General features: G+C 35.5%; 1 pseudogene; it reads right to left on the reverse strand.

Annotated features, from left to right (window-relative positions):
- Window positions 1-1,011: 1,011 nt before the first annotated feature.
- Window positions 1,012-13,948, reverse strand: LOC125248148 (annotated as a pseudogene).
- Window positions 13,949-22,683: the final 8,735 nt, after the last annotated feature.

Raw genomic sequence — 22,683 nt, forward strand, 5'->3', positions numbered from 1 at the left:
TTATCAGAGACAGAGTTGCACCTGCAAACCTGCTTTTGTGCAAAAACAGCCCATAATTTGGAGCATTTTAACAAAAGCATTGTAGTAAACAACCCATGAGAAACACCCAACACACTCTAACTGATGTCTAGTGGAGGAAGTAGTTCATAAACTGGTTTTGTGTGACTTAGCTCGAAGAGGGAGGAGTCGATTGAGGTGTTTTAGCTGGGTCTGGATCTGCCTTCTCTTTTACACCTGCTACAGACTGTGCAGTTTCGGTAATCCTATAAGATCATTACAAATCACACTGTACGACATGGATCTAATAAACTTGGGTACAACATGTATGTAGACTGTACAATGATGACACTTATTGAACCATAGGCTACAATGCAAGTTACTAAAGAAGAATAAAACATCATCAGCATGCGCTTATGGTAAACAGCAAGATCACACTTGGTAATTGTGGAGTTTATGTGTGCTGAAAAAAAAAAGAAAAGAGAAAAGAAGTGAAAGTGGAGAATATGGACAAGGGAAAAGAGGTGAACTTGGCATACCAATTATGCAAATGGAGCTTGAGGAAAGTAGTTTTAAGTTTTAGTGCTGCATTTTTGTTGGTTAGTCAATAGACGTAGGTCATAGCAGCAAACACACTGTGACATGATCATGACACTGTCATAAAATGCTCGCAGGCTATCTTTGATCGCAAGACCACCTTTGAACCTCTCTCTTATTGTACAATGTTTAGGAGCCACAACCACAGAAATCGGCATGATTGTTTTACGATGCTCATCTTTCGTCTGGGACAGCCCAAAATCATGCAGTGTGTATCAGGCATTAGATAGAATAAAAGTTTTTGTTGGAGACTTTGAGCTTTGTAACTTTGCAGATCTTATACATGCACAAACAGATACATAACAGACTAAAGAAAAACAAAACATGAAAATGCATCATATGACCCCTTTAATACCTTAATAAAAATGTAATACAACTATTATTAAAAACATGATGTATAAACTCAAATTTCTATTATTTGTTTTTCTTTTCTTTCATTTTTTCATAATTATGAAAAATGAATCTTTCATTTGTCTTTGCCTCCTTCTACTGGTACAACTCAAACACAAACATATTCAGGCTCTGTATTTTCTTTGTAACAAAACTTTTTTGAGTTTATACTGTGTTTTTATACAAATAAAATGGTTAATCTCTGAATGAGAAACTGTAATTTGCTGCTGTGAAATAAAAGGTGTTTCTCTGCCGCCTCATCATGTCTGTCAGAGGATCATTGAAATCTAAATGAAGTCTTAATTAATAACAGTGAAGTCACTGTATCTTCAGTCTCTGATTCTGCTGACTGTGAGTCTCTGTAGTGGATCCTTATTCACCATCAGATGATCATCAGAAGATCAGACTGTCATCTAAACCTAAAATAAAACACACAAACAGTCACATACGCAGTATGAGACATTACATCTGTCACATCTTTTCATAAGAAAACTTAGCACTGACTAGATAAGCTATATTAATTCATTCTCAAACATGATAATATTGCTTCTATCGGATGCTGAAATTCACTTTACAAAATCAAAAGGACATGAAAGGTCACTCACACAATGGACAGCTGATCCAGAACCAGCAGAAATGATCATTACACTCCACTACAAATTTAATATCAGTTCATAACAAACAACCCAAATCTCAGATTATCACACACACAGAGACAGTTAAAGGGGAAAAGCTGAAAATAACATTAATATTATTTATTCAATCAGTCAACAATATGAGCAGAATTAAACTCATATTAAACAGAGTTTAAAGTTCAGAGACCTACAAAAACTGAAGCTGAACTTAAGACTCATTATTTGATGATCTCAGACAAAATATTCACACACACACACATGGTGTTACTTACGGTGACCGGGATGGGACATGTTCGATTCACTTAGTTTTGTTGTGGCCAAGACATACAAACTTGTGGGAACGTGATAATCGTGGCCATGAGATAATTTTTTTATCTCATGGATACTCAGGGAACAATATTTTTCTTGTGGCCATGACTTCATTTTGTTGAAGGAACAAGTTAAATGCGTAAACATCCTGTGCGACCATAGCAACCTGCAATTATCAGAAATTGATAGGCATATAATAATATTTATTTTTAAAGTAATGTAATCGTCCGGTTTTAGCCAGGTTTCTTTCAAACAAAGCACATCTAGTATATTATCTGTAATAATATAATTTACAATACATGCTTTTGAAGAAAGGGATCTAATATTCAGCAACCCAAGCTTTATAATTTGTCTATCAGTATTATATTTTTTTTATTATTTGTTGAACATCAATTAAATTTTTACCCTCAAATGGGTTTGAGACACAGACACAGATTCTGTGTGATGATATCAAAGGGGAAGAGTCTCTATGTGTTGGGATTTATCTGATTTCTGTGATGTGAGGCAGCTAATAGATGGTCGGTTTAGCCAGTCTGTCAGGCACTCTAGATCCCAGCAAACGTGACTATGGTGGCTGGTGTCTCTATTTACACGTTCCGTGTAAAAGAATCACCAATAACAAGGGCACTTTCAACAGGATTCTCAGTGAGTGCATCACTGAGTGGGGAGAACCTGTTTGATGTTCTTACTGGAACGGAAGAGTGGTGTTTTGTCCCGCGACTATGCCATCTCACAGTCACCCAGTTGCCCTGCTGCACGGGCTCTACAGCCGGAACCAAACAATGTACAGAGTTCACTGAGCTAGTCACATCCAAAACAATATCTAAAGCCCTTGCATTCTTACTATCCTCGATGAAAGTTTGGATGTATGTCTCTAATTGTGAAATTTTCACTGTCTGCCTGACTACTTCCCTGCATTCATGACATGTGAATCCCTCGTCGCTGACAGAGAAAGCTATACTAAACATGTGACAGGCAGTGCAAGTAACAATAACGGGGAAGATGACATGACTCACCATGTTTGTTGACTGATCCATTTTGATTGACTCATAAAAAAAGAAGCACGTGAGAGAAAAAGATGGTAAGTACGGATGAAAAGTTAACAGGCTAGAGAAATGCTAACGTGTTGTGATAGCGATTTAGATTGAAAGATAAAAAGCTAGCAATGTCAGATCAATGTGATAGGCAATATTAGACAACATCAGATGATAATATAAGCAACAAGGAATTATAGTAAATAGAGATTCAAAACAAAGCTATACGGAGCTACAGACGCAAACCACTCAGCAGCAAGGCAGACAGGAGCAATCTATCCAATCATGTGTTATTCACTGTCTTATTCACATGTGAGCTTGATTTTTTTTTTTTTTTTTTTTTTTTTCATAATAATGAAAAATGAATCTTTCATTAGTCTTTGTCTGTCTCTGCTGGTACAACACAAACATACTCAGGCTATATATTTTCACTAACAAAGACCAACCTTTTTGAAATTATACTAAAATGATTAAATGAGAAACTGCAATTTGCTGCTCTGAAATAAAAGGTGTTTCACTGCCACCTCATCAGGTCTGTCAGAGGATCATTGAAATCTGAATGAAGCCTTAATTTATAAGAACGAAGTCACTGTATCTTCAGTCTCTGTTCATTCTGTTGACTGTGAGTCTTGGTAGAGATGATCCTGAGAAGATCAGACTGTCACCTAATACTAGTCCTAAAACAGAACACACAGTCAGATATGCAGTATGAGACATCACGTCTGTCACATCTTTTCCTAAGAAAACTGAGCACTATCTAGATAAGCTATATCAATTAATTCTCAAACATGATAATAGAGCTTCTATCTGATGCTCAAAGTCACTTTACAAAATCAGCAGAAAATAATTTTTTTAACAATTCTTTTTTTCTTTTTCTTTTTTAAGTATTTTGTGTATTTTGAGTTTTTGAATGCATATATGTTAAGTGTCATATGTGAAGCACCATGAGAGTCTAAACTAATTGCCCTAATGAGATTAATAAAGCTTTAAACTAAACTTAACTAAACTAAACTAATTTGAACTTTAAATGAAAATATGATGATTAAAATTGTTAAAAACTGTTGTTACCATAGTGTCTCCAGTTTAAACTGTGGATCATCCTTCAGATCAGAGAGTAGCTTCACTCCTGAGTCTCCTAGATTATTCCTATTCAGATTCAGATGTCTCAGGTGTGAGGGGTTTGATCTCAGAGCTGAAGCCAGAGCAGCACAACCCTCATCTGTGACATCACACTTACTCAACCTGTAGAGAACAATGACACACTCTTCACTCTCTCAGATCAACAGACTTCATTATCAAAGAGAAACCAGTAACATAAACTCAGATCACCATGTTAGATGGATCTTGGTCTGTGTCACGGAACACAAAACATTATCATAACACACCTGCAGTCAATTCAAGCAGGAAATGCTGTCATGAATAATTAAGAGAAATGTCTTCTAATGGGATAAGAACTCTCAGTCTCATGAATAATTATGATGCTGATGTGTCATCTATAGTATAGTAACTAACTATAGTATTTCACCATGACATAATCAGTGACAATGACATGATGTAGATTTTAAACCTAGAAAAAAACCTCTACATTACTTCTCCTACAATTAAAATGACTGGACTATGTCAATGCTAACTGTGCTGAGATTAAGTGCATTTAAAATAGTGTTAAATGTTGATCGTGATTAAAAGTGTTTTTCAGTGTGACTATCAGTACTGTAGTATCACCAGCTCATGTGTTCAATCAATCACATAAACTCACAGCAGCAGCAGCAGAAAAATAGTAAATACTTCAAACAGAAAAATATTAATTATCTTAAACTATATGAACAGGCATGATATTTATTTGATGAATAGTAATTTGATCATTTGATCAGTAATTTGTTGTTTCCCTGTATTTTATTCCATTTTGATGTTACTTTATGAATTATTGAAATTACAAAATTCACAGTGACACCATTTCATGTGAGAGTCACATATGATCTTACACCAGTTTCTCCAGTTTACAGTGAGGATTCTCCAGTACAGCAGAGAGCAGCTTCACACCGGAGTCTCCTAGATTATTATATGACAGATTCAGTTCTCTCAGTTGTGAGGGGTTTGATCTCAGAGCTGAAGCCAGAGCAGCACAACCTTCATCTGTTACATCACAATAACTCAACCTGTAGAGAACAATGAAACACTCTTAACTCTCTCAGTAGAACATACATGTTTTAAAGATTACAAATAAGGAACCTCTGTAGAACATAATATAGCAAATATTCATCTAATCGTGTTCACACTATCAGTGTTACAGATGGAGACAGACACTGAGAAAATATTAATTTGATCAATATAAATGTGAATTAAACAAAATTCCTCTTAAGTTATCAGAAATTAATATTCTTCCATTTGCTTTTCTTTCTTTCTTTCTTTTTTTTTCATCACGTTTATTGTTTATCATTAGTATTTGTTGTGTACTATTTTTATTTCAGTTTAGTTTTGTTGTGTGTAAATCAGGCTCAAACAAAGGTGTCGTGTGACTAAGATGAGTGACAGCTTTTTAGTGATTATAAAGGGAACGCTCTTTCCATCTTTCTAGGTGATATATAATCCATTCAGATTTTGAATAAATCTTTTTCATACTTGACCAGTGGCCACATACACACTGCAAAGTTTAGGGAGTGACACCCACTAAATTCATGTATGTTGAGCAATTATTATTGTCATTTATGTGTGATTTTTCTCAGTTTCCACAAATATATTATTTTGTTTCCCACAAATAAATTATTTTTCAGTGGTCCAGTGCCACCCTGGCCTTATGTAGCCTTGTCACTGATGTGATGTGATGAGAGTGATTAATTAATTAATTAATTAATCAACTTTAGCTTCAGATATCAAACACATTATCTCGGATTATGTTGAATGTGATTCACGTAAATCATTATATGTAAATTGCAATCCCAAATACTCTGATTTGGTCCCACTATAAACTGTTTTAAAAAATGTCCATCTGAGCACCGGATCATGTGACTATCAGAGAGATGATCTTACCCCAGTTTATCCAATTTACAGTGAGGATTCTCCAGTACAACAGAGAGCAGCTTCACTCCTGAGTCTCCTAATTTATTCATATTCAGATACAGTTCTCTCAGGTTTGAGGGGTTTGATCTCAGAGCTGAAGCCAGAGCAGCACAACCTTCATCTGTGACACCACACTTACTCAACCTGTAGAGAACAATGACACACTCTTAACTCTCTCAGATCAACAGAGACTTCATTATCAAAGAGAACCCAATAATATAAGTTCAAATCACCATGTGACGCAACGGCAGTCAAATTCAAGCAGGATTGTTTTCTTAATTGTGTTCATATTTTGTGCAATCTTTTTTAAACAATTAATTCAATATTTCATGTTACTGTTAGAGGGAATGGCTATTATAAAAACTGATATAATGGAATACATTGAAAACATCTGTTTTTTCCCTAAATATAAATATATTTTTTAACATTTACATTAAATTAAAATTAAAATTAAAAAAGTCTAAATATAAATGTCTATATACATACATTATAAATGTATATATCTGACAATAAATTTCACATACAAATGTGATAAAAAAAATCTTGTCAGATAGGTGGTTTAAAAACTGAAGTGTGACACTCATATTTCTGTTAAACTTAAATATAATTAGTAAATATGTCAATGTTTTAACAGTGATTATTGTTCTTAGTGTTACTTACGTAGCTGATCTAGTTGCTGTAACCACAGGCAGCAGCTTCTGAAGAACTTCATCTGCTCTATTTTGTGCTTTCAGGGTGACAGATGCATCACTATTTGAAAATAAAAAGAAATAAAATAATGTTAATAATAAATAATTATGTGAGTAAATAATACATTAAATACCTTCCTTAAATTCCCCTTAAATATTTTTCAATTAAATAAACACTGCTTTAAAAAACTTATTTTTTTATTTTATTTTATTTTTTAGTGTTAACTGTAGAAACTACTAAATGTATTCAGCCAACACAGATTTGTTTTTTCTTTTTCTTGTCAATGTTGCTGTGGCAGGTCTATTAGTCTGCATTGACACTACAACACTTACTGCACAGATTTATTTGACACATCAGATTTTTTTGTCCTGTCCATTGCTATAGTTTTCCATCAGTTCTTTTTTTGTCAACTGGAAAGTGTGGAAAGGATTGTGGGTAATTAAAGGACACAAAAGATAAAATTGAGGCATCCTTCAAATTGAGCTGAATTAAGAATGAGAAATGAAAGCTGCCCTCAAAGGATCCTTCAAATTGAGACAGCATTTGGTGGCGCTTGATGACGTCACAGCTGAGATATGCAGCCTTACTAGGATTTACTTCTATTTGAGATGCACCCGCAAATTACGTGCAATATCCCAGAAATCAGTCTTTGCCCTGTGATTTACAGACCTCTGATCTCTTTGTTTCTCTTTGTTCATAATGTTTTAGTCTGTAATGATTGTACCCAGTGTCACTTACTGATCATTAGCGGCTCCATATATGCTGTTCAGGTTAAAATGATCCATTGTCTCCTCTGAGGTCAACAACACAAAAACTAAAGCTGACCACTGAGATGAGGAGAGTTTCACATTACGTAATCCTCCGCGGCTCATGCGAGGTTGAGCTTCGTTCACTAGTGAAAGATCACCCAGTTCATTCAGACAGTGAAACAGATTGATGTATTTATCTGGAGAGGGATTCTTCCTGATCTTTTCTTTAATACAGTCAACTGTTTTCTCATTGTTGTGAGATCCGTTTCCTGTCTGTGTCTTTAGTTCTTGTAAGAGACTCTGATTAGACTCCACTGACAGACCCAGAAGGAAACGAAGGAAAATGTCCAGATGCCCATTTTTACTGTCTAACGCCTCATCCACAGCTCTCTGATGGAGATCAGATAGTGAAACTTTGTCTCCATTAGTTGGTTTGGTAATCTGGTCAAACACATTGATATTCTTGTTTATGAAGGAGAGATGCACATATAGAGCTGCTAGATGTTCCTGAATGCTCAGATGAACAAAGCAGAAGACTTTCCCCTGATACAAGCCCAACTCCTCTCTGAAGATCTGAGTGCACAATCCTAAGTACACTAATGCTTCTGTCACATCAATGCCACACTCTCTCAGGTCTTCCTCATAGAAGATCAGGTTTCCTTTCACAAGCTGCTGATAAGCCAGTTTCCCCAGTTTGACAATCATATCTTCATCTTTCACTTTCTTCTCATAGTTCTTGTCATGTTTGATGTTGGTCTGAATGACCAGGAAGTGTGTGTACATTTGAGTGAGAGTCTTGGGAATCTCTCCTTTCCATGATTTCCTCAACATCTTCTCTAGAACAGTGGCTGAGATCCAGCAGAACACTGGGATGTGACACATAATAAAGAGGCTCCTTGATTTCTTCAGGTGTGAGATGATCCTGTAGGCCAGACTCTGATCACTGATTCTCTTCCTGAAGTATTCCTCCTTCTGTGGGTCACTGAAGCCTCGTACCTCTGTCACTCGATGGACACACTCAGAGGGGATGAGATCAGCTGCTGCTGGTCTGGAGGTGATCCAGATGAGAGCAGAGGGAAGCAGATTCCCCACAATGAGGTTCATCAGCAGCACGTCCACTGAGGCTGATTCAGTCACATCACACAGCCTCACATCGCTCTGAAAATCCAGGAGACAGACGACACTCATCCAGACCATCAAAGATGAATGAAACTTTATACTTATCACTGGATATTTCCATTTCTTTTGTTTCAGAGAAAAAGACATGAAGAAGATCTGAAAGACTGAGTGTTTTGTTCTTCATCAAGTTGAGCTCTCTGAAAGGAAGTGGAAATATGAGCTGGACGTCCTGATTTGCTTTCCCTTCAGCCCAGTCCAGAATGAACTTCTGCACAGAGACTGTTTTTCCAATGCCAGCAACTCCCTTTGTCAGCACAGTTCTGATGGGTTTGTCTTGTCCAGGTAAAGGTCTAAAGATGTCACTGCATTTGATCGGTGTGTCCTCTGTTTCTGCTCTCCTGGACTGTGTCTCAATCTGTCTCACCTCATGCTCATTATTGATCTCTCCACTTTCACTCTCTGTGATGTAGAGCTCTGTGTAGATCTCATTCAGGAGTGTTGGGTTTCCCTGCTTTGATATTCCCTCATACAAACACTCAAACTTCTTTCTCAGATTTGATCGAAATGTGTTGAGAACTTCAGTAAGATTAGAGTCATGGCTGTAAGATTAGAGAAGTAAAGTTAGAGAAGAAAATAGCCAAAAATTACAAAATGGACTTTGTTTGCTGTATTATGGGACACATAACATCATCTGGTTTAAATTATTAATAATGTGTTTGAGTGATGTGTGATGTGCAGCACCTAAAATTAAACAACAACAACACAAGTCCTACATTTTACTTGAAACCAGGATTCATGCTTTCATTAAAGTCTAGTGGTCGAATCACAGGAATAAACACCATTTTGTTTTTAACTGGTGTGGATAAAAGGTTTGACCTTAAATCAGAATGAAGAGGGTAAAGAATCAGACACACTGATATTGATGTAATTGTGTCATTAACTGAGTAACAGACCAACAGCTTTTACAGTGTGTGAATGTATTAACAATACAATACATAGAGTGCTGCACAAGGGCACAATGGTAATCATTAATAGACTGAAACTTATAGGATTTTAACTCTTTACACTGCAGTATATTAATAACAATTTCATAAAATTCAAATACTGTAAGCATAACTTTTAAAGAAATGATATACCTGAGATCAGGCCATGTGCCTCCACTCTTAAAATTTAGTGGCGGATCCATAGAGCAGTCACTCTTCATAGACACAGAGCTGGACTCTGGTTTTGATCTCTTCTGCTGGACTGAAGTGGTCTTAAAACTAAGTAAAATGAAAAGCATACAGACTTCTATATGTTGTGCAATTTTGCTGGAAACTTCTGTTTTAGGAAAGACCAGGGAGTGTTTCAAACTTTGATTACAATAATTACAATACTATTCCCATATTTATCTGCTACAAATTATACATGGATTGAAATCTACTATGTGTTCTTAAACTGGATAAATTAGTGTCATGTGTAAAGAATGCTTTTCTTAAAAACTTTTCCCCACTACATGGATAAGTTGTAACAACAGGAAGGGCAAGTTGTAACAGTATAGAATACTGTGCATTCATTTATTGTAGTTTTAAACATTTAATATATATAATTTTATGTCACTCCCCTTCCCTACCCCACTCCCACTTTACATCAAAACTGTTAATATTAGGAATTGGGAATTAAAAACAATTACAGAATAAAGAATGATGTCAACTCAGGTGGACACCAATCATGATCACATGACTCTTTTCAATGGCACAATGGAGGACAAAGGCTCAACTGACTCAAGAGACCAATGATTTGTTGACCTTTAAAGATGGTACAGAAAGCAAAAGCTTGAGTTATAATTTCATCTGTGAACACTGCATATCGTGCCATTCTTTCTTTCTTTTCGGCCGAAGCTTTTCCGGGTCAGTACGTCTACTTTGCGTTGTTTCGCCAAGTGTATAGTGTAAATCCAGATAACAGATATGAGTCACTTTTTAAGAAGATGTAAGCTATTTGTCATAAAATCGGATATAGTCATCAAATTACTCACACAGTTACAACAAATTTATATTTTCCCATATTGAAAGTAGTGTTACAACACTCTCCATCTGGTCATACATACACGTGCTGGTCATATAATTAGAATATCATCAAAAAGTTGATTTATTTCACTAATTCCATTCAAAAGTGAAACTTGTATATTATATTTATTCATTACACACAGACTTGTGTTGCTTCTGAGATACTGAATTTGGGATTTTCCTTAGTTGTCAGTTATAATCATCATCAAAATTAAAAGAAACAAACATTTGAAATATATCAGTCTGTGTGTAATGAATTAATATAATATACAAGTTCAGTTTGGATCCAGCCTCTTAAGAAGACCTCAGATGACCAACACCTATGAAGAGACGGCGTCAACTCCTGTGAGGACTTCAGAAGACACAATCATCTGGATCAACATGCACATTACACAATTTCTATATCCTAATTATTGTTAATGTAATTCATTTTTCAGGAACTCATTGCTTCTACGTTCAGTTAAACTGCTAACAGTGATTGTAAATTAATTGCCTAAATTATTACATTATTTGCTAACTGCATTCTTTAAATTGTAATATTGACATGCATTCTCTGTAAAGCTGCTTTGAAATGATATGTATCGTGAAAAGTGCTATACAAATAAATGTGAATTGAATTGAATTGAACAAGTTTCACTTTTTGAATGGAATTAGTGAAATAAATCACATTTTTGATGATATTCTAATTATATGACCAGCACCTGTACATGGTATTTCTAGTTTTCTTTTTCTTTCTTTCTTTTTTTTTTTTTAAGTGTAAGACTAATGTGGATGTTAGATATCGAATTAAACAAGATAACAAGCTGTTTCAGGTGATAGCAGGTATGTCATTTAACATGCATTGACTTGATCTCAAATCAAAAGTTCATCTTGTTGGCAAGTTGTAGCTAAAAAAGCCAGAGCCAGAGGCTTTTGGTGGTATTGGGTGCTTGCAAGTGTTCTGGACTGTTTGGTGCCACAAGTAGCATTTGTTTGACTTTATGCATTTAATTTGTTCTCTCTGGTGACTTAAGAATTGCACTTCTTTATTTAACAGATACTGTCATAAATCTTTGTGCTTCCATGAGATGTACATCAATAGAGTTGAAATTTGTGCAAAAAAGCACCCTTTTGTAATGTAATGTACTCATCACTAACATCACTGTTCTGACTAGATACTTTCAACAAATCTGAACCAGTGGTTAGAAACATATGCGCAGTTTTAAACCTACTCCATTATATAAAGGGGGAACAATCTCAGCTTACATTTACTTGATGTCATTGCTAGTGACTGACTGACTGTTTGATCAATTTTGCATCCAATTCCAAAATGTCATACTATAAGCACATCTTTTATAGATATGATATACCTGAGATCAGGCCGTTTGTCTCCACTCTTAAACTTTGGTGGAGGATCCATAGATCTGTCACTCTTCATAGACACACAGCTGGACTCTGGGTTTGAGTTCTTCTGCTGGACTGAACTGTAACAGAGGACACATTCAGTTTAATCCTTTAGATTACTGTGTTCATTCTTTATGATAGGGACTATATTAAAGTAAACACATTCATCTTTCATCAAAAAAGCACTTTGAGGAAAGTTTTTATAATCTTTTTATTTAATATTTCATGTTAGTTTTAAAACAAAAACGCAGGCAAAAATAGGTCAAAAATAATATTTGTCTGTAAACTGGTTCTGTGATCTGTGTGTCTATGTGTGTCTGTGTCCACTGTGATCAGTTTTTGGAATCTATTACACTCAAAAAAATAACTTGTTGGTCTAACTTAATTCAATTATGACACCTATTTCCACACAGTTGAACTGATTTATTTGAACTTAAGATAGGTTAATTGTACTGATGAGTAAAATTCATGCTAATTGAATGAGATCACACCAGTTTCATTTGACATATTCTGTGAATGTTTCCTGAACATAATTCATTCTTGTTGATCCAACCAGTGCTATTGCAATTCAGACTGGTGCCCTTGTGCAGTGTTGCTCAAGTTTTCTGCACTTTTAAGGAAATGGAAAGACCTGTTAGTGTTTAAGTGTTTAGTTATTTTGAACATTTAAAAGAGTTTGTAGCGTATATATATAAAAATGTTTTTGTTACCATCATGGTGAAGATGTGCGCTTGTGCTTAGGTTGTGAATAGCTGTTGTACACAGACATACATGTTTCATGACCATTGAGAGGGATAAAGCTGATGACCATATGTAGACTGTGTAAATTATGTGCTGGCCCTCAAACTAATTTATTTATATTTCTATAAAAACTAAACTAAAATATCACTTTTTCATATGCTAAGTAACATTTATAGCATGCAAGTAATGATCAGGTAAAGAACTTCTCATCACTGGCTTTAGCACAGTTAAAGCTTGTTGAGAACAACGTAGATTTATTTCATGCAGCCACCCATAGCCTAACCACAAGGTCTACACTTCAGCATAATGGTAACCTCAAAAAAATCGACATAACAAACTCTTTTAAATGTCAAATATAACTGAACATCAAACTTTAAAAGGTATTTCCCTTTACTAAAAACACATTAAACAGCACTTAAGTTCAACATTTACTGTCCTGATCTTTCCCTACGCAAAGCATGCTGGGAACTAGAAATCCACTGCCCAGTTTCAATCAATGCAACATAAATGATTCATGTCATCCCAACACAAATGGTTTAGGTTAACCTAACATTTTGCAAATTTAATTTCATTTAACATAATACAATTGAGTGCAAATGCCAATTAAGTAAAAAAACTAAAGATTTGTGTTGGTTCAGCGTACCTGCATCCTGGATAAAAATCTCCATCTCTGGATCCTTGTGAATCAGTCATGATGCAGGAGAATCTGATGAGATTGATCTCCTCAACTGACTCTGAATGAATAAAACATTCAGACACTAAATTACATGATTACATTTATTAAACAACCTTCATAATTTAGGTGAACATATCTTGAGAGTGGGAGAAAAAGGATCATGTGACTGTTAACTCAAGGTCAATCATGTTTACACATATGCTGTTACACTCCTGAAGAATCACAGACATCACCAAACACAAAAGAAACCTTGAAGTGAAGGAAACCCTTCATTAAAGATATTACATCAAACAAACACATTACAACTGTCCTTCAGAGATTCATATGAATATGAGGAAGTCACCACACATGAACACTCACCTTGATCAAACTTTTACAAGATGCAGGTTCTTAAATAAAGATACATGGAAATTCCTCCATAAACATTGATAACTGTGTTTCTGTTAAACACTTTGATGCTGTTTTTCTGTAGCGTATTCGTATTTTACCTGCTTAAAATGGCAACAGGTGAACTCTCACTTACTTTCACTTTCTATTTGTGACGAGAGAGAGAGGCGTAAACAGACTCTGCATCCCAATGTGCATTATATCCACCCTTTCCGCCCTAAATAATACTGAATATTACTAATGTCACATACAGGGGTGTAAATTTCATCTGACAGTTGGGGGAGACAATAAACATGAAATTGCTCAAGAGCAATTTTTGAAAGGGACACAAATAATACAGCCAAAATTTTACTTAAGGATATATGTAACATTACAGAGAAATACATCAGTTATCTTTTTTTTTTATTACCAAGTGAAAATAATCACTTCAGCCGATGTTTCTGAATAAAATAGCCTTGACAGCCTACTTACTGGAGTTCCTCCTAACGTTACCGTCTGAAGAACTGCTCTAAACTTAAAACTGCCATTTGCGTTTGTTTTACTACTTAAACAATTATTTTAAGTAAATATCATTTATTTACAATGCTTAGCATGGTTTTTAATTATGTTTTTTTGTGATCAGGGGCAATCCGGTGGATGGGGTGCTCTGCAGGCAGAGACGTGTGCTAATGAGAGCACCACGACACATAGGCTATGTCCTCTGTGGTGGACACCAGGACTAAGTTGTTTAAACAATAAAATGACATGAAATTACATGTATAGGCAAAAAAAAAATGGGATTTCAGGATTTGTTCAAGCAAACTTTGTATAAAGATGAATCTCAACTATGTTATTAAAGATAGAATGGAATGAATCGATATACCATTTTACTTCATGCAATATGTGGGTAAAATAGTCATAAATGGGTTTCTATACACTGTATCTAATTTGCATATTAAAGGGTTAGTTCACCCAAAAATGAAAATAATGTCATTTATTACTCACCTTCATGCCGTTCCACACCCGTAAAACCTTAGGAACGCAAATTAAGATATTTTGGTAACACTTTACTTGAAGGGGTGTGCATAAGACTGACATGACACCTTCATAATCATGACATGACACGTGTCATGAATATGAAGGAGGTTTTATGCATGTTTATGACAACTGTCATTTAATGTCATTCGCTCAATTATGTCATTTTTAATGCAAAGATGACATTGTTTGAGATGTCTTTGTTATGACAACTTGACATAAACCGATACATCATAACCTGTCAGTGTCTTTGTCATGACAACTTGACATTAGCAAAACATCATAACCTGTCATAAACATGACATAGCAGATTAATTATCAAACTTAAAAAACTACTTAGCTTTATGGGTTAACATTACATTACATTATTTTGGTAACACTTCAGTATAGGGAACACATATATAAACGATTAACTATGACTTTTCCCTCAATAAACTCTTAATTTACTGCTTATTATAGTTAATTGTTATGTTTAGGTATTGGGTAGGATTAAGAATGTAGAATAAGATCATGCAGAATAAGGCATTAATATGTGCTTTATAAGTACTAATAAACAGCCAATATTTTAGCCATATGAATGCTAATAGTAATAAGCAACTAGTTAAAAGACCCTAAAATAAAGTGTTACCATTATTTTATAACAGTGTCATCTTTTTTACGAAATTTGAAATTGTCTATTATCTGACCTTCTGTTGGAGGAAACTTAAAAACACAAAAAATAAACATGAAATTAAAAATAGTCATGACGCTGTTATAAAATTATTTGTCAGAGTATTGTCACTTAATGACATTTTAATGACAAGTTCAATTTGTACCACTGTACTTGAGCTCAAGATACATATTTATGACACTATTATAATGGCCTCATGTCAAAACCAACTACATGACAGTTTAATGCAATGTTAACCCATAAAGCTAAATAATGTCAAGTTGTCATGACAAAGACACTGACAGGTTATGATGTATTGGTTTATGTCAAGTTGTCATAACTCGGACATCTCAAACAATGTCATCTTTGCATTAAAAATGACATAATTGAGCGAATGACACTTAATGACAGTTGTCATAAACATGCATAAAACCTCCTTCATATTCATGACACGTGTCATGTCATGATTATGAAGGTGTCATGTCAGTCTTATGCACACCCCTTCAAGTAAAGTGTTACCGATATTTTTGTTGAAATCCGATGGCTCTGTGAGGCCTCCATAGCCAGCAATGACATTTCCTCTTTCAAGATCCATTGATGCAATAAAAACATATTTAAATCAGTTCACGTGAGTACAGTGGTTCAATATTAATATTATAAAGCGACGAGAATATTTTAGTGCACCAAAAAAACAAAATGACAACTTATATAGTGATGGCCGATTTCAAAACACTGCTTCAGGAAGCTTCGGAGCACTATGAATCAGTGTGTCGAATCAGCGGTTCAGAGCACCAAAGTCACGTGATTTCAGCAGCTTGGCGGTTTGACACGCGATCCAAATCATGATTCGGTACACTGATTCATAACGCTCCGAAGCTTCCTGAAATCCAACACATTTCCATGATTCGAAGGGCCCATAGACGGTCCACCGTTGAGCTGTATGATGTCTGTACAGCAGGAGGGATTGGGGTGATGAAAATCCCATCTTGAAATGGAAGTCCTCAAAGTCACAAGTGTAGGTTGCAGCAGGGATGAGGCAGAATCGGACTTCCAAATAAAAGACGGGTTTATTAAACAAAGGAGATCAAAACAGCAACCAAACACAAATGTACAATAAGGTAGACAATTAACAACGGAAAAAGAATGCAGGGAAGTGAGTCCAATATATAGAAAGTGCTAATTACAAAGTCCAGGTGCATGTGATCCGTGGAGAGCAGGAGAGATGATGAGGAAGTGAGTGCAGGTGTGGAACAGTGAGGATCATGGAAAATGGAGTCCAGGGGAGACGTGAACTGTAACACACACATATTATATATAAACGTGTGTGTGTGTGTGTGTGTGTGTATACACTGCCCTCCAAAAGTTTGGAAACACCCCTGGCAAAGTGTGGTTTTGGACGATATCAGCATAAATCCTTTTTTTGGTGCAAATACATTAAAGTAACTTGACATTATCATTGAAGACCAGCAATAATAATTTTCATTTTGATTACATAATAATGGCAATATATACATGTAAGGACTTAGCCTATTTATTAGCTCAATTTAATTGTTACAGGGAATAAGAATTGAATCAACTGTAAATGATTCACTGTAAATGATTCAGAATTAATATTTAACACTCCATCAATTATTCGTCCAGCGAAAATTGAGGTTAGAGTATTTTACCAATTCTGGATAAAATATTATTCTGCGGCCAACAGTAACAATATTTTATTATGATTATTGTTATTATTGTAATTATTATATTATAAGCAAGAGGTAACTTGATCTTTGAGTTTAAGACAGTAATTTGATACACAGCACAAGAAACTCGTATATGTGAAAATCAAAACAAGATTTATTGACTACTTCTAATGATTACAGGAAACTAAGGCTAAACACACACACACACACACATACATACATGCACACACATTCGCGGAGTTGATGAGTTATGAAAAGTCCCAAGTTCAGTGCTAACTTAACTCATAACCTGAGGAAAATCACAAAAGCAGAGCTTTGGCTTGATTCTTTAGGTTTAAAGGAGTTTCACCAGTTTCCAGCAAGAGAGAGAGAAGTTTGCTTGTACTGCGTTTGCTGTGACAGCTGAGGTAATCGGGTTGTTCCGTGACTCGTGTACAGCGGAATCCCGTTCTGGATTGGCTGTCTTTCAGGTGACGTCTTCTCGGGAAAGCCCTGTGGGTTGCGCGGAAGCTTTGAAGGATGCTGCTGGCTGAGCGTCTGGCTTGAGCGGCTCTCTTCTTGGGAGACTTTGGTCAGATATTTCACGAAGTGTTTTGGAGTCTGGATGTGACGGCTGTCGAATGATCAGCGGCGCAGCTCGTGGTTGAAGTCGGGTGTTCGATGGAAAATCAGCCCCGGTCAATCAGTTATCAATGACCCATGCGACTTTTCCACCGTGGTCAAAGTAGCGGTGTTTCGGCTACCGGCTTCTGACCGATTTCGAGCGATTTCTGACCGACTTCTGGCCTTTTCTGACTTCCAGCTTCTGACATTAGCTTGTTCGGACAGCATAGTTTTAAGGGAGCGATCCTCCAATGAGACGTTGCTACGGAGATTAGACACGCCTCGTCTATTGTCTATTGATCACATCGCGTGATATCTGCAGAACATTCTCCTGTTTTATTAACAACTTTATAAAGTTTCTTAATATTTTCCTGATACTGAATTTCAATGTTTCATTCACACAGAATTACACAGAATTATAAATTCTGCATTTAGAACTCAAACATGGCACACTTCTTACACACATATTACTAGACTGACCTAATTAAAACAATGATACAATAATGCATTTGAAGAAAACCCACATATTGAATACATTGAATAGACATGTTAGTAATTACATCATGGCATGTATTATTCTGTATATAGTTAATACTTTAAGTAATCGACAATTGTCCCTTTCGAGATTCAAGATTGAGTCCTTAAGCATAGTTTAAACTTTGACCGGAGTCACGAGTGACCGGGTCACGATGGACGGTCAACACAAGGGAGGTATTGATAGGACAGATTCGTCTTTAAATCCGTTGATGGGTCTTTTCCTGTTCCGTCCGATAATACAAGAGGGTTTTGTGAGAGAATCAATAGATTTAATGTGATCAGATCCACGTGATGGGTTCTGATTAGTTTATTGCTGATGAGCTAAGAAGTCCTTTAGACAGAGTCCTTTGTTAAAAGAAGTCACGTCATCACTCCGGTTAAGGCTAGGCGTTTCCTGTCAGGAAATGGATCTTTTGGACCAAAATGAAGCTTTGTTCAATCATGTTGTTCATTGATAAAGTCATTGGTAGGTTCTGTCGAGCAATGCCCTACATACAGTACAGTCCAAAAGTTTGGAACCACTAAGATTTTTAATGTTTTTAAAAGAAGTTTCGTCTGCTCACCAAGGCTACATTTATTTAATTAAAAATACAGTAAAAACAGTAATATTGTGAAATATTATTACAATTTAAAATAACTGTCTTCTATTTGAATATATTTCACAAAGTAATTTATTCCTGTGATGCAAAGCTGAATTTTCAGCATCATTACTCCAGTCTTCAGTGTCACATGATCCTTCAGAAATCATTCTAATATGCTGATCTGCTGCTCAAGAAACATTTAATGTGTACAATTGTACAAAATATTTGTGTACAATATTTTTTTTCAGGATTATTTGATGAATAGAAAGTTCAAAAGAACAGTGTTTATCTGAAATCTAATCTTTTGTAACATTATAAATGTCTTTACTGCCACTTTTGATTGATTTAATGCATCCTTGCTGAATTAAAGTATTAATTTCTTTAATTTCTTTTCAAAAAAATAATTAAAAAAATTCTTACTGACCCCAAACTTTTGAACGGTAGTGTATAATGCTACAGAAGCTTTGTATTTCAGATAAATGCTGTTCTTTTGAACTTTCTATTCATCAAGGAATCCTGAAAAAAAAAGTACACAACTGTTTTCAACATTGAAAATAATCATAAATGTTTATTGAGCAGCAAATCAGCATATTAGAATGATTTCTGAAGGATCATGTGACACTGAAGACTGGAGTAACGATGCTGAAAATTCAGCTTTGCATCACAGGAATAAATTACTTTGTCAAATATATTTAAATAGTACACAGTTATTTTAAATTGTAATAATATTTCACAATATTACTGTTTTTTACTGTATTTTTAATTAAATAAATATAGCCTTGGTGAGCAGACGAAACTTCTTTTAAAAACATAAAAAATCTTAGTGGTTCCAAACTTTTGGACTGTACTGTACATGTCAAAGTCAGACATGCCCCTTTGCCAGCTGTGATGCTGGTTACTGGTTTAAACTTGGCCCAGGTTTGTAAAAGATTTTTGGGTCAGCACACCTTAATAGCTTCAACAATTGATTGCCAATTAAGTTTAGAATACAATGAACCAATCAGAACCCAGTTTAGGTCAGATAGCTGCTTATGGTGGATATTTTGATGCATCGAAAATGTAAGTTTTTTCTATGTATTCTATGTATAGGATAAAGTACGATTTAAAGGGTTAAAATAATGTCATTAATTACTCACCCTCATGTCATTCTACAGCCGTAAGACCTTCGTTAATCTTCAGATCACAAATTAAGATATTTTGATATTAAGATACAGTGGTTCAACCTTAATATTATAAAGCGAAGAGAATTCGTTTTGTACTCCAAAAAAATAAATAAATAAAATTAAAGCTGCAAGCAGTGATGAAAGGGCCCTCGCACCCGGGGCCACCGCCACACGGTGGCCTTAGGGAAACAGTGAATAGTGGGTGACATGCATGTAAGTGAGTAAAAACAGGAGAAATATGGCAAAGACATTTTGACATGCCACACTTCCTGCTGCCAGCCGGTGGTGTTTTGACTATTACTGAATACTGCCATGTAGATGTCTTCGGGCCAGGACTATAATCAAACATGTGAAGTTTATAGCAGATCGGACATTGTATGCCTGAGTTACAACAAATTCCTTTCATGGCGAAACACTGAATTTTGTCAGGCCGCCATGGACACGCCCTTCAGCGAAAACTCTAGATCTTCGCAATTTAATGTCACAAAGGTCTTTAGATTAGGCTGAACAAATATGATGTATATCTGATAGAATCTCTAGGAAAAGTTTGTTAAAGTTCAACATCTGGAAATGGCAAAAACTGCAAAAATTTGGCAGAGAAAATTCAAAATATCTCACTTCCTGCTGGGTTTTGCACCCAGGGGCTTTTTTATAGGTATTGGTCTGTGACATGTGTCATGAATTTCATACCTGTACGTGAAACGTAGCGCGCTACATGTGTATATCGAAATTCATACCTGTTCGTGAAACGTAGTGCAAAGGGCGCTTATTTGAAATTTTGTAGGTGGCACTATCAAGCCATTTTGCCACACCTAATTCTGAAACCCATATTAGACATACATTTTCACCACTCTTGACGCGTGTACAACGTTTCATGAGTTTTTGTGATAAACCCCCCAATTTTATTTATATAGCACATTTACAACAGCCACTAGGCTGACCAAAGTGCTTTACAGCAGAAAAACAATAAAAGAAGAACATAACATACATAGAAAACAAAAATAAGAGCAACAAAGTTAAGCTTCCATAAATCAGGAAGACCAAAACAAAAATCAAAACTAAAAAAAAAAGAAAATCAATATGCTGGTGAAAACAAGTAAGTTTTTAAAAGAGATTTAAAACCAGACAAAGAAGTGGCCGTTCTAATCTCTAGAGGAAGGGAGTTCCAGAGTTGTGGCCCAGCCACCGCAAAAGCATGCTCCCCTCTATGCTTTAGTCTACAGTGAGGGACTACCAGCAAAGCCTGGTCGCAGGATCTTAACCCTCTGGAGTCTGAGGCTGATTTGGGGCTTGGAGAAGTTTTGACATGCCCTGACATTTGTGCTTTTTTCAGTTGTTCATAAACATATAAATGACAAAAGTGTCATTACACTGTATTCAGCACAAACTAGGCTACAATAATATGTGAGGAACATGTACGTACATGTTTGTATTTTTGAAGGAATAATGTTTATGCGTGGTTATTGAAAAAACAAAAAACTTAAGTCACTGAAATAAGGCCAAAAAAAGTATATTAAATCTGTGTTCATAAGACTTCTGGGTATTGGAGGTTGTAGACTAGAGTTTTTGCTTCAGAATTATGTAAAAATTATGCTGCCTACTCCTTCATATAAAACAATAGAGAGATTTAAATTTTCTAAGACACTTTTGGTCAAGAAACACAGTATGCATGGGGGCGTGAATCCTCATGTATAATGGGTGATTCTCACCTGAGAAGACAAAAGAATTGAATAATAATGACCTGAAATGACTTGCATATTAATGAGGCCTTTCAGTCAGGTAGGCTGTGAAAAAACCCTCTGTGATCATGCTGATAACAGGATTAAAGTCCACTCAGGACAAAAAAAAACATGATTTTTGTGATCTCATGCATGCACGTATTATTGCACATGATATGAAGAAAATTGTGTATAGGCCTATGTTAAATTACACTACCAGTCAAAAGATTGAACACATTGCCATTATAATGTTTTTAAAAGAAGTCTCTAACCAAATAATGGTTTTCTATTTTAATATACTTTAAAATATAACGTATTTCTGTGATGCAACGCGTCTGAACATTCCTACCTCTAGGGCATTTCATATAGGCTACTATATTTGTTATATTATAGAGCCTAAATGTTGATGTGCAGTTGACAAACTATACATCATTAAAAAGATCTAAGACTCAAGCTTCACATTTTGACTCTTAAAATCTTATATTGACCATAATTCTTAATATGCTTAAAAGCATACACATTTGGAGAAATATTGATGGATTCTCATATGTTTATATCAATTTTCTATACAGAGGAGTAATATGCATTATTCTATATTTATTGTCATCATTATGAGTGCTGGATGCTGTGTTTTTAATTCATACTTCAGCCGGAGGGCGCTCTGCCCCTTTTGTCCACAAATGCCTCAGTAAAAGAAGAGGCAAATCATGTGACAATCAAGGAACTAACAGAGGCAAGAGATCGCTAAATATGGCTATTCAAAACACTTTTCAAGACAATTAATACACGATTGAGATGATGTATTCATGTATTGACTGAATTTGCGTCTGAATAGCGCTCTCTGCGTGGGCGTGGCCGCATTAGCGGATAATGAGCTGAATCACAGACTTCTGACATGGCTCTCTTTTCATACAGATTACA

Source organism: Megalobrama amblycephala, linkage group LG16, assembly GCF_018812025.1.
Source record: "Megalobrama amblycephala isolate DHTTF-2021 linkage group LG16, ASM1881202v1, whole genome shotgun sequence".
NCBI lineage: Eukaryota > Metazoa > Chordata > Actinopteri > Cypriniformes > Xenocyprididae > Megalobrama > Megalobrama amblycephala.